General features: G+C 41.5%; 1 pseudogene; it reads left to right on the top strand.

Moving 5' to 3' along the window:
• Window positions 1–21,543, top strand: part of LOC138382930 (zinc finger protein 737-like) — a 72,780-nt pseudogene that overhangs the window by 41,692 nt on the left and 9,545 nt on the right.

Here is a 21,543-nt window from a genome sequence, read left to right on the forward strand (position 1 = left end):
TGGGTCCCCAGCGAGCAGTGGTCAGCAGTGGTCTACCTGTGGACATTTCCTGCCTGCTGCCCCATGCTCTATCTAGGGTTACCTTCTCTACTACTCTTGAGCCTAAGGAGAGATGTTGCTAGAAAGGGACGATTTCCTCACCTCTGACAGAAAAGGAGGTTCAGGCCCTTCACCTCCCCGAGGTCATAGAAGTCAGAGCTGCGCTTCAATGTGGCCAACATTGGCCATGTGGGGTTGCTGAGAACCTAAAATAGACTGGTCTGAACTGAGGTGTGCTGGAAGCTTACAATAAGATGATCTTTGAAGACTTACTATAAAAATACTTATTTATTAATTTTATATTGATCACATATTAAAATGGCAATATTTTAGATATGAATTGAGTAAATTGTTACAATCAATGTCGCCTTTTTTCCTTTTATGCATCTAATGGAAACTCTAAAAGGACACGTGTGGCTCATATTTTATTTGTATTGATTTGCTGCTGTAGATTGTCACTCTTTTCAAAGCTCAGACTGCCTCCTCAAAAAAAACCCCACAGGTCCGGAAGGTTAGGAAATGTGAAATTTAAAAATAATTTTTATTATATTTTTTCCATTTGTGAATAACATATATTTGAAATGAACGAGCATAAGATTAAATGGAAATGATTCCTGGGTAAGGTCAAGTCCCAGTTCTGGAAGAAATACCTGCACAAAAATGCCAGCCATTAAGAGCTCAGCTTTAAAGCTTTGACTAAAAGATTTTCAGCTGTTCCAGATGTGACTTAATAATACCTGTATGAAAGATCACATCAGGCGAATGGATGAGCGACATGTGATTCCTTGTTTGATCAATAAATTGTAAAATGATGGCTTGGAAAACCAGGCTAACATCTAACCGTGGTGTTGTAATTAGACTTGCTTGTTAAACACTTAAACTGTTTGTCAATAAAACAAATACTTATTGTTTTAAAAAAAAAGAACCATGGGAGGCCGAGGTGGGCGGATCGTTTGAGCTCAGGAGTTCGAGACCAGCCTGAGCAAGAGCGAGACCCCATCTCTACTAAAAATAGAAACAAATGATATGGACAGCTAAAAATATAGAAAAAATTAGCCGGGCATGGTGGTGCATGCCTGTAGTCCCAGCTACTCGGGAGGCTGAGACAGGAGGATCGCTTGAGCTCAGGAGTTTGAGGTTGCTGTGAGCTAGGCTGATGCCACGGCACTCACTCTAGCCTGGGCAACAGAGTGAGACTCTGTCTCAAAAAAAAAAAAAAAAAAAAAAAAAAAACCGGTAATTGTGGGGCCAGGAGTGGTGGCTCTGGTCTATAATCCTAGCACTCTGGGAGGCTGAGGTGGGTGGATCTTTTGAGCTCAGGAGTTTGAGCCCAGGCTGAGCAAGAGCCAGACCATCTCTACTAAAAATAGAAAGAAATTAGCTGGACAACTGAAAATATGTAGAAAAATTAGCCAGGCATGGTGGCACATGCCTGCAGTCCCAGCTACTTAGGAGGCTGAGGCAGAAGGATCCCTGGAGCCCAGGAGTTTCAGGTTGCTGTGAGCTAGGCTGACATCATGGGACTCTAGCCCGGGCTACAGAGTAAGACTCTGCCCAAAAACAAAGAAACAAACAAAACAAAACAACAACAACAAGAAAAACCCCTTAATTGTGACTTTCTTTACTCCCACCAGTAATTGCATCTCTTGTCACTCAACCGGAGGAGGCAGGGCCTGGAGCCCTATCCAATCAGGGCGCTGAAGTGAGTGAGAACTGTCCAATTGAGTGCTCAGGAAAGTGGAGGGGGCGGACTCCACAGTCTCAGTTCCCTGGCGATGGGCCCTTTACTACGGGGCTTTTGCGAGTGCTTCCCAATCCTGGTCTGGACTCTGGGGCTCCTTGTTGTCCGCTTCCGGAGGGCCAGGTGACTCTGCTGCAGCCTGTGTTGCCCTGTGACCTCCAGGTACCTGAAGATCCATAGGGAGGATGTGGGGACACCCGGGAAGCTGGGAAGTGGTGAGTACGCAGGTCTGCCTGCCCTGGCGGGGTGGAAGCGGTTGTGGTGGGACCCGGGCCTCCCCGCCGCAGTTCCGGAGTCTGCCGGTCTAGGGCCCCTGACGCAGTTCAACCCCCAGTTCCCTCCCATTCAGGGTGTTGTTGCCTGGCAGCTGGGGCCCAGAGTGTCTGGTCTCATCCTGTTTGGTGAGTTCACACTGGCCCTGAACCCTGTCTGGGCAGCTCTTCTATTGCACCTGCTCCTCTCCCCAAGATTGTGTGGTGACTGGGAGAATCATCAGGGGAGGGTCGCGTGGGAGGAGCTGGCGTCTGTGGGGTTCCCAGCCCCTGCTAACTCTTGTTAAAAGTAAACTCAGGCAGCAATAAAATGGTAAAGAGTTTATTTCATTGGAACTAAAGCAGTTCAGGAATCATCAGGCCTCCAGCGATGGGTTGTGGTTTGGGGGCCCACGGGGGTGGGACTTGAAGGGAAGCCTTTTATCAGGTGTGGTGAGGAAGCACACCAAGTTCAATAACGGATTACATTCATGTGCTTAACTTATTTGGACTATCCAGGCAAAAATCCCATGGTTTTGTAATCAGAGGATAATTGGCAGTTTGTTGTTGGTTAAGACTAAATTCTGTGTCTGTTATTTCTGGGGGTTGCAGAGGGAGAGAGAGAGACACATGAAGCCTCATGTGTAGCAAAACGCTGTTTATTTTGAGCATCTGGGTGCAGATGAGTGGAGGCAAAAAAGCGTCCACACCGACGGAGAGGAAAGCCTTGGGTTTTATAAAGGGTTTCTCAGTGGGGAGTTAGTACCTGGGCCAGAACAGCCGCTGCATTAAATTTTTTTTTTTTTAGCAACCATTTTCAGGGACACCTGTCCTGGTCACATCCATCCTTCAGCTGTGGCGTCGCTCTTATCAGGAGAGCTAGGGAGGGATGAACTTCCTCTCTTATCAGGGAGGGCGGGGGAAGGAATGCTGGCTGGAGCTGTCTGTTATATTTACAAAGTCCCAGAACTTTCCAGACTCCTGAGGCTATTGTTTTACAAGCCTCAGTTTTACATTAACCATATTCTGTCCTGTATGTACTTCTGGGGTTCCCACCTGGAACAAACCTAACATTCCACACTTTTTGTTTTATACATATAAGAAAAGGAAGGGTGGGGTATGGGAAAAGGGTAAAAACTAAAAATTAGAGAGATTGGAAAGTGGGCGTTGTTTTCTTTCTGACTTTTTGTTTTTTCTATCCCTGGAGATTTGGTCATCTTTGAAATGCAGTCAGGCCAATTGCAGGGAATGTGATCTTTGCCCCTGAGATTTGGTTTTGGGCAGGAAACAAAGTTCTGGAGTTCACCCCTTCATTTGTCTAATTTTTTGGAGCTTGTACCTGATGTCAGACTCGGACTGGGAGATAAAGTGTGTATTGAGGAGTAAAGTTCCTTCAGGAGTTCCTATTTGATAATTTAGTAATGGGCCTGTATTAGGGACGGTGACTGTCCCCACTGGCTGGACAGGGGTAGGTCTATGGATTTCATCACCATGTGCCAGGGCATTAAGTCAACCTCTCTCCTCTTCGGGGGATAGAGTAGAGGAAAGAATAGCGTAGAGGTCATGCCAGGTCAGATCGTAAGTAAAAGGGACACGTACCTGCATGATGCCTTCCACCCCAGCCCCCAGGACTTGAATAGAATGACAGCAAGTAGCAGGGGGACTGAGATGAGGGCAGGGAGCAGGCTGAGGGTTAGGCTAAGGGAGTTCTCGTTGGGGATATCTTTATGGGCGAGGGCTGAGAACACAGGAGTCGTGATCTGAGGTTTGAAGTTTGTCCAGGACAGGGGTGGGAGGGGGAGGCCTAGAGTGTAGCAGTAAGATTTGAGCCAGATTACAGTTCATGCAGAGTGAGAGTAGAGGGTAAAAAAGGTGTAGACATAGGGAATCTTGGACCATTTGTTATTGCAGTGACAAACATTGTAGTGAAACCTGGTGTTTTGAGAAGAGGAGTAGACTGCGAGTTGCCCATGTTCCTGGAAAGAGTAGGGGTCACACGGGGCCGATTTTACTCAATTCTAGGCATCCTAGAATGAGGGAATAGCTCGGAGTGAGTAGAGTGCGTGAATTCTAGCAAAGAGTCGCAACAGGCATCCTTGTGTTCAAGGAGGGCCCCAGGTGCTGAGAGTCCTCTGGCTCATGGACAGGACTTTTGAGTCATCACAAGTAGACAAGAACGAGCTTGTGAGCTCCTACTCACTAGGAGCGGGATGTGGATTTGAAGGTCAGTGAAGGAAGAAGACCTGTGGGACTTCTTGGGGATGAGAGCACGAGAGATAGGAGGAACCCAGGGCGAGTTTGCGAGCTTTTACTCCCTGAGGATGAAATGTGGATTGTGAAGATCAGCAAAGGGAAGATCCAAGCCCCAGTCCGGTGTCTGCCTCTCAGCTTGGTTCAGGAGGGTCCGGGTGGACAGTTACCTTTTCTTGGCTGAGCTAACGCGCTCTGCCTACACTCCAGGATCAGAGACAAGTTAGAGAGGGACCCCTGCAGGGCTCAGGAAAGACCCATGGAAACCTTGCCTATGAGGCAGGGACTCAGAGGAAGGCAGGATTCAGTAGTTAGGCCAGGATGAGCTGCCGCTGCCTACTGCTTCCCGAGTTGCAAGGCTTGCCTGCTAGAGATCCAGAGTCATGTCCACCCAGTGTGCCCTCCCGGGTTTCTGCACCAAATGTTAGGTCCGGAGCAGAGAGAGACACATGAAGCCTCAGGCATAGCAAAACACTGTTTATTTTGAGCATCTGGGTGCAGACGGGTAGAGGCAAAAAAGCATCCACACTGAGGGAGAGGAAAGTCTTGGGTTTTATAGAGGGTTTCTCAGAGGGGAGTGAGTACTTGGGCCAAAACAACTGCTGCATTAATTTTTTTTTTAACAACCAATTTGGGGACCCCTGGCCCAGGCACATCCATCCTTCAGCTCTGGCATCACTCTTATCAGGGGAGCTAGGAAGGGATGAACTTCCTTTCTCTCAGGGAGGGAGGAGAGGAATGCTGGCTGCAGCTGTCTATTAGATCTACAAAGTCGGGGACTCCCCAGAGTCCTGCGACTATTGTTTTACAAGCCTAAGTTTTGCATTAACCACATTGTGTCCTATACATACACTTCGGATTCCCACCCGGAACAAACCTAACAGTTTTCCTCTAGGTTAAAACTGGAGTACAAGAAATGATTCTAAAAAAAAAAAAAAAAAGCAACAACAACAACAATGTAGTTTAGTCATGCTGAATGCTTTTGAAAATTGGGAAGCCTCAGAGATTTGCCAGAAAATCATCATCCTTCTAACCTTGGCTTGATGCTTTGTGCCCTCACCCCAAGAGCTGTGAGAGCCTCTCTGAAGTTTCCTTATCTAACAAAGAAAGCTCCTTATGAAAGTCAATACAATGGCCTTCTATTGCCATCCTGTTTCCTCATTAGCTAGTGCAGATATATATACTATCACTACTGAATGGTGTTTCCCTCAAAATAATGTCTGCCTCTCAGGTTCATTCAGATGCCAAAAAGAACAATTTTCAAGTTAATTTCTTTCTCCCTGGTCCATTCATTCTTGCTAATAACCGTTTTTTGCTTCTCAAAAGAATGGTATGCATTCCCCATCTCCATATTGTATGCAAAATAGTACTTGAGCATCTGAACCCCAGTGGGAGGTTGGGGTAATCCCTCTGTGATGTCCCCAAATGCACATTAATACATCATATGCCTTTTCTCCTATTTGCCTCTTGTCATTTGATATTCAGTGAACTTTCCGAGAATAAAGAGAAAAGTTTTCCTTTGGCCCCTATGTTAGTAATTTACAGGAAATAAATTTGAGTTCCATTTTGGTTTGCTGAGGTAGGAACGCAGGGCACTAGAGCCATTGCAGTCTAATTGCCTCCTATTTATTTTAACACTCCATAGGAGGAGTTGTATTCCCTCCATTTTCTTTTCCTTTCTATCTCTCTCCTTTTTTTCTTTCTTTTTTTTTTTTTTTGAGACACAGTCTTGCTCTGTTGCTGGGGCTACAATGCAGTGTCATAATCATAGCTCACAGCAATCTCAAAACTCCCAGGCCAAAGTGATTCTCCTGCCTCAGCCTGCCAAGTAGCTGGGACTACCGGCAAAACCCACCATGCCCAGGGAAATTTTTTTCTACCTTTAGTAGAGATGGCATCTTTCTGTTGCTCGAGCTGGTCTTGAACTTCTGACCTCCAACTATCCTCCCACTGGAGTGTCCCAGAATGCTAAGATTACAGGTGCAAGCCACAGCACCCGGCCTACCTGTATTTTCTAGATGTATGGCAGGTGGGGCATAAATTCACCACCCTGTTTCATCAGCCTAACTCTTTTAGGCCTTTCAGTAAAATCCTAAATGTTCAGTTTCTTTGCTACATTTCCAAATGCCAGCTTTGCATCCAATTTACCATATGAACTGTTTTTCCTTTATTGCCCAATGCAAACAGATGGAGTATTTTAGTTTTCTTGTCATTTCCTTACATAACAGAGGGTGGTTGTTTTTAAAATATTGGTTTTCTATTTCTGAACATTTCACATGGGAAGAAAACACGATAATTTCATGGCATTCTGCTGTAAAAAATCTTTGTGTCTCCCCTCATTTAATCTTCCTGAGACACACACACTTTCCCAGAATGTCTTTGGGTGAGGTTCCTCTCTAGAAACTGTATGGGATGATGTGTCCTCAGCCACGCTTATGTCTTTTCCTGGTCCTGGGTAATGACCCAAGGACCAGGGTCCTTACTTGAGTGGGCATGACCCAAGATGCCCAAAGCAGCCATGTTTTCTGGAGTGTCCCATGAATATCAGTCTCTGGGACATCTCCGCCCAGAGGACAGCCTGAGGTATGTGGGTGGAGCCTCTCAGGGGAGCAGCTGAATTTCCTTGAGGTTGAGAGGAGTCTCCCCTTCACCTAAAAAGATAACTCATTGGGACTTTAAGAATTTTTGGTGCCCGCCTCTGTTTTCATTCCTTTGAGACACATTACTGGTCAGCCCATCAGATGTTGGTATTCAGAGGAAATTTCACAAATCATTCCTGCCCTCTCAATTCTCTCAAGTTTGTGAAGGGAGAAAAACTATTTCAAAGGACAAGGTTAACCCACCCCAACAAGGTGGGGCAAAACCTTGCAAAGCAGTACACCCTTGATGTGTGCTGGAAGGCAGAGTGCATTTTCTTTTGGGAGGGCAGTCATCGAGCACTTTAGTGAGCAGGATGGCGGTGGGAGGATGTCCCAAGGGAAGTGATGACCTTACTTGACACTCAAGTCAGACATTTCTGTATTCCAGTCACCAGTGCCACTTTTTGAATTTGTTGCCTTGAAAAGCTTTGTTGCTTTATTTCAGCTTCAGTGTTTCATTGATTGTAAAATGCATTGTATCTGTGGAGCTTGAAAATGAGAAAGTATTTCTCAAAAGGCAAGAGAAAAGTAAAATTCAGAAAGGTGAATTAAATAGGGAGTCATATATTCCATTTCATTAAAAAAAAAACAACACCTTATTTGCCATTTTCCCCCTAGAATGAGTGTAGTAAGTTTCTTAGATCTGTTCTTTTTCAGGGGTGATTTCCACTGGAGTCCCAGGGCTTAGCTTTGGAATGCTACCATGGAAAAGAAAGAGACAAAGTCTCTTTTACTTTACGACTGCCTAAAAATGAATACATTTTGACAAGAAAATGTGGTAGGTAAATTGATTAATTACACAGATTCACCAAAAAGTTCTCCTTTGAAGGAGGGTAAAGAATATGGAGAGTGGTTAACTCTGTTCGGACTTATGGGAGTTGCACTTCAACGCTAAATCCTGTGAAATGGGACTTGAAAACTCTTGAGAAATGTTCATTGCTTACTAAATGATTTCTTTTCATGGAAATAACAGTTAAATGAAATGTTTATTTTCTGACAAGTATAGATAATTTTGCTTTTTATGTTGAAGTATGAAATGTAAATGCCTTACAATTTCCTTACCTCTTATAAACATCAACACTGAGTTTGTGGGATTTTGCTGAATTATTTTTATTTTTATTGTTTTTTTGAGACAGAGTGTTGCTTTGTCACCCTGGCTACAGTATAGTGGTGTCATAATACCTCATTGCAACTTCAAACTCCTGGGATCCAGTGATCCTGCTACCCCAGCCTCCTGAATAGCTGAGATTACAGGTGTACACTACCATGCCTGACAAATTTTTTCTATTTTTAGTAGAGATAGGGTCTCACTCTTACTAAGCCTGGACCCAAACTCCTGGCCTCAAGTGATCCTCCTGCCTCGGCCTCTCAGAGTGCTAGGATTACAAGCATGAGCCATCGTGCCTGGCTTGAATTATTCAAACACTGGATGTTTTCCCATCCAAAACTAAGTGAATAACCTTGACTGGGAACCAGAGTTTTGAGCCAAATGACTAAGCTAATGTCAGTCTTGATCTTCCAGAAGGTGGTCATTGAGGGCCCAGGGAGCCTCCCCTGCAGATGTCCCAACTTGCTCCCATCAGCCAGGAAAGGAGCCTTTTACACTGAGAGAAGCTTCAGAGCCCTGGGAAGCTAGGGGTTGATCCACAGGCAGATGGAGTGGAGGTTGGGATGGAGGTAGGGGTGAGTGATGAGATGCGCTTTCTGAGGGTGTAACTGCTATTGTCCTAGGGCTCTTTCTAGACATTGTTCACTACAACATATGTTCAATAAAATATAGTCTTAATTATTTAAAGAAGTATTGCGACAGGGGAAAGCACCAAGTACAAATCTGCAAGCATCATGAAGGTTACACGGACAAGGGCTTTTTTTTCATCAAGGGGAGCAAATGAATTTAGAAAGAAGGTGGGAGGGGAAGGGCAAGATGGATGGTGGAAAAGTAACATCCTAGCTTAGAGGCTTTATTACCCTGAAGTCGGCCTGTTCTTAGGAGGAGCACAAAGGGGGTTTGCATGTTGGCTCAGGCTGAGGATCAGTCAATGTTTGGGGGCCTGGGGGGAAGAAGAAAACCTTAAGCAAAGTTTGGTCAAGGAATATTTTGTTCTGACCACTGAAAAGAAAACTGTTCTAATTTTTTATGAGGGAATAAATGGAAATTTAAAGAATCTGTGTCAGGCTTTGTGACATGTAAAAAAAAGAGGAATAACCTCTTTCGTAATGGGATGGATGTTTCTTGGCAGTAAGCCGCTATTATAGAACACAAAGGGTGGGTGATTTCTTTCATCACAACTATTTACCAGGATTACCTGCCCAAATCTTCCCCCGCCACTTTCCCTTGCCCTGTACATCTCTTCCATTGGGCTTTTTCTAAGTGGTGTACTTTATAGTATACTGAATTGATGAATGTAAGTAATGTGGTTTGGTGAGTTCATTGACTAGTTTTATCAAATTATTAAACTTCAGAGGGGGTTCCAGGAGAAACTTATTGATAGGCAGTTGCTCAAAATTATGCATGGGCCCCTGGGGCTGCCACTGGCATCTGCAGTGAGTGCAGTGTGGTAGGACTGAGCCCTGAACTCATGAGGTCTGTATGAAATCTGTGGTGTCAGAATTGACTTTTGGGGAAACATTTGCTCCCGAAAAAGTGGTTGGTGTTCATCAGACTCCACACATTTGGTGTGAGAAGTGTCAGGTTTCTCAGGGAAGGGAGAGTCTGTTCTCCTGCACATAGGCTGTCACACCACGTATTGTGCCGTGACTCTGCATCTCCTCCTGGGGTCAGAGGAGACTGAGGACACAGGAGGAGCCCTGGGGTCAGATCCCTCTCTGCAACTTGCTGCCCCCTGTGATTCCCACCCATTCATGCAGTGGTGCAGCAGGCACTGATGGAGCCACGCCCCTCCCAGGCAAGTCTCCTCCTTCTGGAATGGAGACCACAGCTCCATTGCTCTTAGAGTTTCCCACCAAATATCCACACTGGAGTCCTGGTTTAGCTCCACCCCTAGACTCCAAATCTGCAGCAGAAATCTGGCCCTCCACCAATCCAGGCTTACAGCTGGATCGCCTGATTATAATCCCATGCCTGCAGGGACACAGGAATGCCAGGGCATATCCCAGCCTGAGCTAGTATCTTGAGCACTGACAGCCCAACATAAGTGACTGGGGCAAACATACTAATTGATAGAGGTTTATTGGGCCAACATATAAGGACGTGCTTGGGAAAAACCAAACCACAGACAAATCTGTGACTTTTTCCAAGGGGGGTTTTGGGAACTTCAGTATTTAAAGGTGACATGGATAGAGAAAGTAAAAGGAGGAGGGGTTGGGAGTCAGGCAAAATTATTACATTCAAAATTAATGTTTGAAGAGAAAAAGGAAGTGAAAGAAGAATCAATTATGTAGATGTCCCTGGATAGGTAGAAGAAAGGTTGATCTTGTTTCTGTTATGCACTTGGGAAGACAAATTTGTAATCAACATTATTAGTGTGGAGTTGAACAGACTCTAGTTTTAGGGGCTAGACTGAAAGTGCAGATGAAAAGTTACAACTTATGAGTCCTTACTTATGGAAGGCCAATGACGAATTTCCTTTTGAATGATCTGTGTGGGCAGTCCATGCATATCCCTGAAACCTTTTACCTCTCCATGATCTGGCCTATGCATAATGCTAGTAATAACCATTCATTTGTAAGGTGTTGCATGACTCGACCACCAAGCCTGACTTTTGCTTCTGCATAAGGAGCTTGAGGGATTGTCCTGAGATTTTTAGTTTCTTCTACAGCACCAACCAGTCTTTACACCAGCTCTGCACTGTCTCTCATCCATGAGTCCTTGATAGCCTTGTCTTTCTTCTGATTTTTTTCTTCCCCACAAACCTTCTTACTTGTGCACATAGTGTGACTAAGGCTACTCCTCTGGTGCCTGAATTCAGCACCCTCTGGAATATAGTCATGAGTGAAGGGCGTGGCCCTTGACATGGCTGTTATAAGAGCAGATGCAAATGAAAAATACCAACCGGTTCCTTCAACTTAAAAACATGAGATTATACTCTCTTCTCTTTCTTTAAGTTTTTAATTTTGTATGTACTTTTTTCTCTGCCACTTTGAAATATATGTAAATTATTTTATGAGCTAACGGGTCTTTTGTAATTTATTTTTTAACTCGGGGATTGTCTTTCTTTAAAATCTAGGAACCATTGCTTTGAAATGTAAGTAGTCAAAAAAATCTGCATGTATCCCAGTTTCTTTTAGAGAGTAGGAACCTCCCATTAGTAGTCACCTAGCTCCAAGTTGCAAAGTTGTCTTCTGTCATGAAGATATGAAAGGATTTTTTTTTTACTTTGACTATAGCCAATTAGTAAACACACATGGTCTTTCCAATTCCTGGGTGAATTTTGGGTGCACGACCTTTGAAACATGGTGCTGACAAATCTACTTCAGGACTAATTATGTTGACTTTTCTTTATGTCTTTGCAATCTCTTATCGGATTGCCTGAGATGTACAGGACATTCTGGTTTAATTGTATAACAAAAGTTTTCCTTCTGTTTTACCATTGTGGAGAGTTATTCTGGGCTTGAAAACAATTTTGGTTTTAATTATATTTTCCAAACACTTTTCAGAATTACCAGGCATGGTAAAAAAACATAAAGTGCTCACCTGGCTTCACTCTAAAGAGCTCTTTCCTCCTTGGCCTTCCAGTAATAACTCACAATTGTGCAACAAAGTGCACAGTGCCTCCAATATCTACATCTAGAATGGTCTCTCTGCCTATTTGCAATCTGCTGTCTAGAGCAGCTTAGCCAGATTTCTACAAAAATAATATTACAAGACAGCAATCATCCCTTCCAGCTGTTTGTCAATGACCATGGCATTTTCAGACCTGAAATTTATCCAGAGTCTGTTGGACTTGTAAACTCAGCCAGGTAGACACATGTGCATTGAGTAGGCCTGAGAATCTTAACTCCCTCTCCTCCTCTTTCTCAAATACTCATGAATATGTAGAGGGCACCAGCTGCTTTCCTATTCCTCCAAGACCTCAATCTGCAGCTGCAAATTCTGAATCCAGGTTCTCATGATCATAAGGATGTGATAGAGCAGCTTCTAGTTCCCCCTCATTCTGTATCACCCAAGAATACAGAGCCAGGTTGATTCCACCTGTAATCCGCACATAAGGCTGGCCTCTACCTGGGATTCACAAGGCAGGGCCAGTCTTGGGACTGAGTTTGTACAGAAAACCTGAGGGAAACATTTTCTGCATTGTGAGAAATCAATATAGACTTTGTGGAGCCAGCCTTTATTAAATGAGGCCTTTTAAGTTTTCCAGATATTGCCCAATTAGCTCTTAGAGTTGTATGAAGGGTTTCTGCTGTAAATAGAATCTAGTGGCAAAGTCTGTAAGTATAAATAAGCACCTCAGCTGTGGGAGGCCAGGGCCACAAAATATTCACAGCCATGATCACAACTACAGCTTCCTGTACAGTTACTTGAGTAGGGTGTTCTTCTCCTTCCTCGTACCTAAAAGTTAGCTGATAAAGGACAGGTTATGTCACACCTGGATCCAGGATCAGCTGCCCTACCAGGGCATTTCCATTTTTTCTGCTGACCTCAGAGAGTCAGCCTGATTCTCTCCTGCCTGGATCAGCATGGGGATATCAGCCCAAGCTCACTGGGGACGCTCTCACCAGCATGTGGGAGGCTTGTGGACATTTGGGGATGTCCTTCCATGCTGGGGTCAGGATGACAGGATATAATTCCACTCCATTTCAGAGGAAGAGGAATAAGACATCCAGGCTTTGTTCCTCCTCACAGAGAAAGAATCTTCCTTGTTGGTGTCCAGATTGGAGTTGCTGCCGTTTCCTGGTACTTCAGTGATAAACAAGGAGGAGGTCCTGAGACACAAACTGATAGATCAATCAATTCTTCCCATTTCATGTGAGTATTAGAGGAACAAGTAAAGCAGGCATGGTTCCTCCTGTCCAGTCTAGAGCAAATGGTTAAATGGTTGAATTCAGCATCATGTAGTCAAGACGAGGAAGTTGTTCAGACTTTTGCTTCATTTGGGCCATTTTCCTTACGTTGTGAGTTCTGATGTCAGCACATGAAGGCCATTTATGAACAGAAGAGTTTTTTTATTTGTCTTTATTGCTTTTACCTTTTTAAGAATAAATATTTGGCTATTTCTAAAACAATTGCAGAAAAACTTAAGTGTTTTTGCTTATTATTGTATGTTATAAAATGTACGAAGAAGCCTAGGGTGGTGACTCATACCTGTAATCCCAAAATCCTATGACTTAGTGTGGCCTGGAATAACAAATGGTTTATATGCACAGTAAAGCCTGAGAGGCAATGCTTAGCTACGTGTTTTCAGATCCAGTTTCCAATTACGATCATGTGTCCAGTTTAAAGAAACACCATCATCTGTGCCCTCCTTGCAGATTCTATTTGTGGGGGTTGGAGCATCTATATGGTTTTAATTAAGTGCCCCACGTGATGCTAAAGTGAGTCCAGGGTCAAGCACAAGGGCTCCCAGATATATTTATGAAAGTTGAGTCCAGCCTTTGTTGCACGGGGACCTCACAGAGTCTTCCCTGCATGGGTTTGTGGGGTGCAGGGCAGCACAGCCCAGCCCACGTGCTCACTGCTGTAGCAGATATTGCTGGTGTCTGTGGTAGAGGAGGGCATCTGTGGGCAGGAAGGGAGAGAAACCACTCATTGGTCTCCATGTAGAAGCTCCATGTTCATGACTCTGTGATGAAGGACAGGGAAGGGTGTGTTTTTTTGCACTTTGAGGTTCCTCTGCCTGTGGGTGTAGTCGTAGCAGATGAAGGGGCTGTGCTGATGCCTTTGATGGCACTTTATCAAAATGCAGATGTGATTTGTCCAGATTCTCTCGCCTGAGAAAAAGTTCCAGAGAAGGAAGAGGAAGAAATGGCTGGTTCTTATGTACAGGTCCCAGGTCCAGAACCATGTTCACTTGTCATCCTGAAATGTCATGTGTTTAGAATGAAAACCTTCCTTTCTCTTGTGATGTTTTTGCCTAGTGAGTTTGTTTCAATGATTCCTTTGTCCTTTTTTCTTGTAATGGTCAAGGTGCTCTGAAAAATCTTCCCCGTATAGCAGAGCTTTCTATTCATTCTCTCCATCCAGGCCTCTTATGTGCCATGAACACTTCTCAAAAAGTTTATGAGCTGCAATATAGAAAATGTTCCCTTTGTGGCTGTCAAACATGGGATCATGTGGCAGCCTAAGATTCTTATTTGGGATAGGGACAGGTCCTTGGGTATCTGTGAGGAAGGGGAACATGAAACTGTTTAGGTTCCATGTGGATGCTCCGTCAGCTCTGTGCTTAACAGGCTGAAGTAAATGCACTCTTAAAGTGTTGACATTAATTGCCTAGAATAACTCAGAGTTTTGAAAAAGAATAATTAGAGGAGACTTGCTTTCTACGATGCTAAGAAAAGACTTTACATACACTATTAGAGATTATAAACCATGGGAGATACATAGAGCTTGAGATTTGCATAAAATTGATGTTTCCTCATGATTAGATTTGAATTATGATTTACTTTTTTTCAGCCACTATCATCATAGCAATGATGTTGTGTCCGCCTATGTGAATCAGCACCTGATACCAATTTGCTCTTTTATGGTTGTTAACTTTATACACTTAGTTAAGGTGCTTTTTAACAGATTTTTCCTCTATAAATTATTTTTCTCCATTAATACGCACCTTGGGGAGATGTGTGTAAACCATCACGTTGAATCTGGAAGTTCCCCTTTGTTCTTAGATTCTTTTTCATACAGCTTGCTTTGGAAAAGGAAGGCTCTCATCTTTATTTACTGGTCTGATAAACTGGGATAAACCCAGGCTCTACCACTTGGTGGATATTTGCTAAAACATCCTCCTGGGCCGGAAGCGTTGGCATCACTCATGAGCTTGCTAGAGATTCAGGCTTCATCCCTTATCTTCTGAATCAAAATCTGCATTTTAACCAGATCTTCCGTTCATTGTTGTACACATTAAAATTTGAGAGGTACCTTCTAACCCACCATGACTTTTCTATCAGAGAAATATACACAACTTAATCATGTATGATGTAAATACAGCACTCAAAAATATCCATGGCTGTTTGAGTGGCCTTACTTTTATGCTGTATTATCTAAAAAATATAGTAACTGCACTGTTTTTGTGGATGTTATACTGTCCTCTTTCCCCAGACTTACAGAATACATTAGGAAATACTTTTTTGTTAAAATTATCTCATGGGATAATTCCAGTCACTCGTATAAATCAGAACCAGTTCTCTTTGCTCTCTCATTTCACCAGGACTGAAATTATCTCTGCCCATGGCTCCTTGGTAAGTATGTGTTTTTTTTTTTTTTTTTTTTGCAGGCACTGTTGACATTCATGGATGTGGCCATAGAATTCTCTCTGGAGGAGTGGGAATGCCTGGACCCTGATCAGCAGAATTTGTATAGGGATGTGATGTTAGAGAACTACACAAACCTGGTCTCCCTAGGTGAAGAGAACTTAAATACACCGTTCCCATTCCACACTAATAATTTCATATTTTTTGTAAATTATTTTCTGGGAATTTCTGCTTTGCATGAATGAGTTTCTGATTGTTGTTTCCAAGAAAGACTTGGGGATTTTTGATATAGAAAAGAAAAAAATTCAAAGTGTTTTATCTTGACGTTAATCTCACCTCTTTTTGAGCTGCAAATTTGTATCTTTCACTCTACATACATTGGTAGTAATTGCAGAAATGTAGTGGCAGAAAATACTGTTGCCCATCTCTTGAAATGCAATTTCCACCACCAATTTTTGATTCCGTAGTACTGGGTAGTGGAGCTAAGAACCCATAAATTTTAAGTGCTAAGTATTTCAAAGTTTCTGTCAGGAAAGAGTATTTGGAGATTATTTTTCTAGAAGTTTCTATATGTTCTCTTTTCTCTACTGAGCACAGTACTAGATTGGTAATTGGAGAATCCCAGTAAGAATCATGTGAATTTTTTCTAATAAAATAGGTCTTGCTGTCTCTAAACCAGAGCTGATCACCTGTCTGGAGCAAAGACATAAACCTTGGAAGGTGAAGAAATACATTGCAGTAGCCAAATACCCAGGTAGGTGGGAGTGAATGAGGCAGATGGCACAGGTGAGAGAGGTCCAAAATTTAAGGAGGAAGCCAGAGCTTAAAATGGGGTTTGGGAAGCTGTGCTTCAATGAAAATGATTTCTAAGAAGCCTGGGTTTCTTTCCCTTGGTCTCACATAAGGGCATGTCTTGTCTTTGTTTTTTAATTCTCAAAGCACTGATTCCCCGTCAGTGATCTTCCTTGAAGGTTACAGTGAGAACCAAAGTTCTGTTTGTGGCTACAAGGGACAGCAGGATCTGAGTCCTGTGCTATTGCCTTTCAGGACATGGTAATATCTGTGTATTTTTGAGGAAGTCTCTGTGAAACAATTTTTTCATTTTCCTTTTGCACCACATCTGAAATGTGTGAGTGAAGTTGTGATATTAGAACTTGGTTCAGGTTTCCCAGGCACACCAGGAACAGATGTGGTATGTTTTCTGCTTTATGGTTTCCTACCCTATGGAGGTTTTAAATGTAATTTTACAGGAAATTCATACTCAGTAATTTATCAGAACTCTCTAAATATAGGAAGTTGAATGTTATTTTACTTCAAAATTCTCTTTTTGTATCAACTATGATAAATAATTTAAACTCTATATGCCCTAATTCCTCAAATTTAATGTAGCTTAAGGTATCTTTTTTCTACATTTCTTAAATATAGTGTGTCTTTGGGAAGCTTAGAACATTGCTGAGCATGTATTAAGCTCCCACTTTTTACTTTATTTTTTAATAACTGTCATTTTATAGTTTTCTCTTACTTAGTTTGAAGTTTAGTGGAACTGTCTCATCTATACACACACACATGTGTGTGGATGTGTAACATTTTTTACAAATAAAAGGTATATATAATTATTTGACATTTGTATACATTGTGAAATGATTGATAAAATCAAGTTAATGAATATACCAATCACCTCACGATCACCTTTTTTTTTTGTATTGAGAACACTTAAGGTCTACTGTCTTGGCAAATTTCAGGATACAAGTTATTATTAACTATAGTCATGGTGCTATACATTAAGTCTCCAAAATGTTTTCATCCGATAACTGAAAGTTTACACCCTTTGAACATCTATTTTCCCCACCACAGGCCCTGGAAACCACATTTGTATTCTCTACCTCAAACTTTTTAGCTTCCCTAGATAAGTGAGATCACACAGTATTTGTCTTTCTGTCCCTGGCTTATTTCAGTTAGCATAATGTCCTTCAGGACCATCTGTGTTGATGACATGGCTGAATAATATTTTTTGTGGCTAAATAATATTCAGCAAAATATATGTGTGTGTGTGTGTGTATATATATATATATACCATATTTTCTTTATCCATTGAGAATTTTACAAGCAGCTTGTTTTCATATCTTGTCAATTGTGAATAATATTGCAAAGACGATAGGGGTACAGACATTTCTTAAAGATACTGATTTTTTTTTTTTTTTTTTTTAGAGTCGCGCTCTGTTGCCTGGGCTAGAGTGCTGTGGCATCAGCCTAGCTCCCAGCAACCTAAAATGCCTGGCTCAAGCGATCCTCCTGCCTTAGCTTCCCGAGTAGCTGGGACTACAGGCACATACCACCACGTTGGGCTAATTTTTTGTATTTTTAGTTGGCCAGCTAATTTTTTCTATTTGTAGTAGAGATGGGGTCTTACTCTTGCTCAGCCTGGTCTCCTGAGCTCAAGCGATCTTCCCGCTTTAGCCTCCCAGAGTGCTATGTTTACAGACATGAGCAACCACACCCAGTGAAAGATACTGATTTTATTTCCTTTGGTTATATATACAGAAGTGGGATTGCTGGATTGTATGGCAATTCTTTTTTTTTTTTTTTTTTTTTTGTGAGACAGAGTCTTGCTTTGTTGCCTGAGCTAGAGTGAGTGCTGTGGCATCAGCCTAGCTCACAGCAACCTGAAACTCCTGGGCTAAGCAATCCTTCTGCCTCAGCCTCCCGAGTAGCTGGGACTATAGGCATGCGCCACCATGCCCAGCTAATTTGTTTTTTCTATATATATTTTAGTTGGCCAGATAATTTCTTTCTAATTTTAGTAGAGACGGGGTCTCGCTCTTGCTCAGGCTGTCTCAAACTCCTGACCTTGAGCGATCCACCCGACTCGGCCTCCCAGAGTGCTAGGATTACAGGCATAAGCCAGCACGCCCGACCTGTATGACAATTCTAATTTTTCATTTTGAGTAGCACCTCCATACAGGTTTTCATAATGACTCCACCAATTTACAACTCACCAACGGTATAAAGGATTTCCTTTTCTTCACATGCTTGTCAAAATTTGTTATCTACTCTTTGATATTAGCCATGCTAACATGTATGAAATCTTATTAAGTGCCTAATGATTAGTGATGTTGAGCATCTTTTCATATATGTATGGCCATTTATATGTCTTTGTTGGGAAAAGATCTTTTGAGTCTTTCTCCTATTTTTCAATTGGGTTATTATCATTACTGTTTTTGTCTCTTATCAGACATATGGTTTACAACCATTTTCTCCCAACCTTTATGTTTTCTTGTTCCATTGTCTTCTTTGCTTTACAAAAGATTTTTTAGTTTAGTGCAGTCCAACTTATTTATATTTACTTTTGTTGTCACATGTTTGATGTATCCAAAAAATTCTTTGCCAAGCTCATTATGAAGGAGGTTTTCCATATTTTTTTATGATTTTTAAGGATTTGTGCTTTATATAAGTCTATATTTTGAATTAATTTTTGTGTATGGTATACAAGAAATGGTGAAATTGTATATTTTCTTGTGAGTATCCATGTTTTCTAGCACCAAGTTTTGAAGTATTGGTGAGACTATAGTTTCTGCACTGTGTGCTCTTAGTGCCCCTGTCAAAGATGAATTGACTTTACATGCATGGATTTTTTTCCGGGCTCTCTGTTTTGTTCCATTGGTTTTTTTTGTCATTTTTTTATGGATGTCCTAGTCTGGTTTTATTACTGTAGTTTTGAAATTAGTTTGAAATCAGGAAGTATGAGGCCTCCAGCTTTGTTCTTCTTCCTCAGTATTATGTTGGCTACTGAAAACATATTGTAGTTCCATAAATATATTAGGATTGTCGTTTTTTTTTTACTGTGAAAAAATGCCATTGAAATTTTGATAGATAGTCCATTGAATCTTTAGGTGTCATTGCATAATATGACACTTTAACAGTATTTATTCTGCTAGTATATAAACCTGTGAAATCTTCACATTTGTGTCTTCAATTTCTTTCATCACCAACTTATATTTTTCAGTGTAAATCTTTCATGTTTTTAGTTAAATTTATTGCTAAAATGTTTATTATTTTGATGCTACTATAAATGATTATTTTCCTTTTTATTGGATAGTTTGTTACTGTATGAAAACAAGTGACATTTGCGTGTTAATTTAATATTCTGCTCATTTACTCAGTGCATTTTTTAGTTTAAAAAGGTTTTTTTTGTACTCTTTTAGGGTTGTCTATATATAAGATCATGTCATCTATAAATAGTGATTTTTTTTTCTTTTCTATTTCATGGCTTTAAAATTTTTTTTTCCCAATATTTTTGCCTAAGACTTCCAATGTTATCATAAAATAGAAAGATTGAAAGTGTGTACAATACAGCCATGCATTTGTGTCTCTGCATTTGAAGGAGCAAATATGTCATGCACTTTTCATAAACCAACTTTAGCACGTAAAGATCTTTCCTTTTTGCGTCCACAGCTTGATGGGTTATCCTCTGGACTTGCAAAGAATAGGGGTTCTAGTTGGTTTACAAGGCTGCTTCTAGGTCAGCTTTGATGCTTCCCTTTAGTGGTCTGTTACTAGGGGCTTGGACAGTTGTCAATTCTGTCTTGTTCCTGGGCAGACTGGATTGCCCTCCAGACTTTGATCTGTAGGACAGGAAGTTGCAGTTGGGTCTGCATATGGTGGGGAGGGTGTCAAGTATATGTATGGGTGTGGCTTCCGCTGAATATGTGAGAGGTTTTCCCCAGGGCACGGTGTTGGTCCCTAGGTGTGCAGCACTGGCCATGCACTGTGGCTGAGAGAACTGGAACTGAGTTACGGCTGCTTCAGAGACCACAGTGAGTGCCAAGGTCTGTAGGCCTGCCTCCATGGACACAAAGGGACATTCCCTGCAGGCCTCTGGAGAGGGAGGATCATCCCTAGACCATGGCTGGGAGGAGCTGAAGTTGCTTATAGAGTCACTTCAGAATTCTCAGTGGTACCAAGTGGAGTGAGCCATTTCTTGGTCTGTATCCAAGACCAGGGGTTCTCAAGTTTACCACGTGAATGAGGGCCTGCCTTCTCAAAATGACCCTCTTTGGTCTTGGGCTTTAGTATTATTTTACATCCTCTTTCCTGGATCTCAAAGCTTTTATAAAAGGACTTAGATTTTGCGATGGGGGTCTCATAATATCACCCAGTCTGGTCCGAAACTGCTGGACTAAAGTGATCGTATTTCCTCAGCCTCTGAGTAGCTGGAATTACATGTGTGAGGTATTGTGCCTGGCTTTCATAAAGTCACTTTTGTCCATGGATGGCTGCCAAATTTTAGTTGCTGTGGGTAGACAGAAAAGTAGGAGACTTCCTATTCCACCATGTTGTTAATGTCACTCTCTCTATAGAATCTCACTTTCTATTTTGTTCTATATCAAATTTTATGTCTAAACATTTCTTGTTTTGCAATAACGTATTACTTCATTTCTTTTTTAAGTTATGTCCTTTGACATAAGTTTATTGTGTATTTTGTTTTACCTACACATTATAATTTTGGTTGAAATTGCAACTTCCTATATACACTTTATCAATGTCTGGTTTAATTCAAATACAAATCAGCCATATGTCTATAAAAAATTGTATACATATTTTACCTATGCATTTATATGTTTGGGAACACTGATTTGTAATGTGTGTGTGTGTGTGTGTGTGTGTGTAATAGTTTTATATATAAAATATATGTCACACTCTAAGTGCCTTTATAAGAGCTTTGGGATCTAGGATCCCAAATATAAAAATATTTTTTATATATATAAATTATAGGTTTCCAGTGAATGAAACTTTGTATTACAATTTAGTGTCCTTCTTTGTCTTGTGACAATTTTGGTGTAGTGTGTTTTATGAAACAGGACAGCTTTTGACTCAAAGTAATAGTTGCCTAATATGATTGTGACTCTCCTGCTCTCATTTGCTTAACCATTGCATGGAGTGTGTTTTTCCATCCTGCCACTTTGAGTCCATTTTTTTCATTAGATCTAATTGTGAGTCTGTTATAAAGAGAATATAGTTGGATCTTGCTTTTTGAATTTCCTTAAACCCCTTTACTCAATTTTTTTCTTTTGATTGGGTATTTTAGTCTGTAAATATGTAAATAATTGTTTGAATGGGAAGGGCTTACTATTGGATTTTATTAATTGTTTTCTTTGATTCTCGCAGGTGTTTTGTCCTTGTTTTCCCCATTTTCTGTCTTTCGTGTCTCATTGATTTTTGTAGTGACTTGCTTTGATCTTTCCTTTTTTAAAAATAT

Source organism: Eulemur rufifrons, chromosome 4 (assembly GCF_041146395.1).
Source record: "Eulemur rufifrons isolate Redbay chromosome 4, OSU_ERuf_1, whole genome shotgun sequence".
Lineage (NCBI taxonomy): Eukaryota > Metazoa > Chordata > Mammalia > Primates > Lemuridae > Eulemur > Eulemur rufifrons.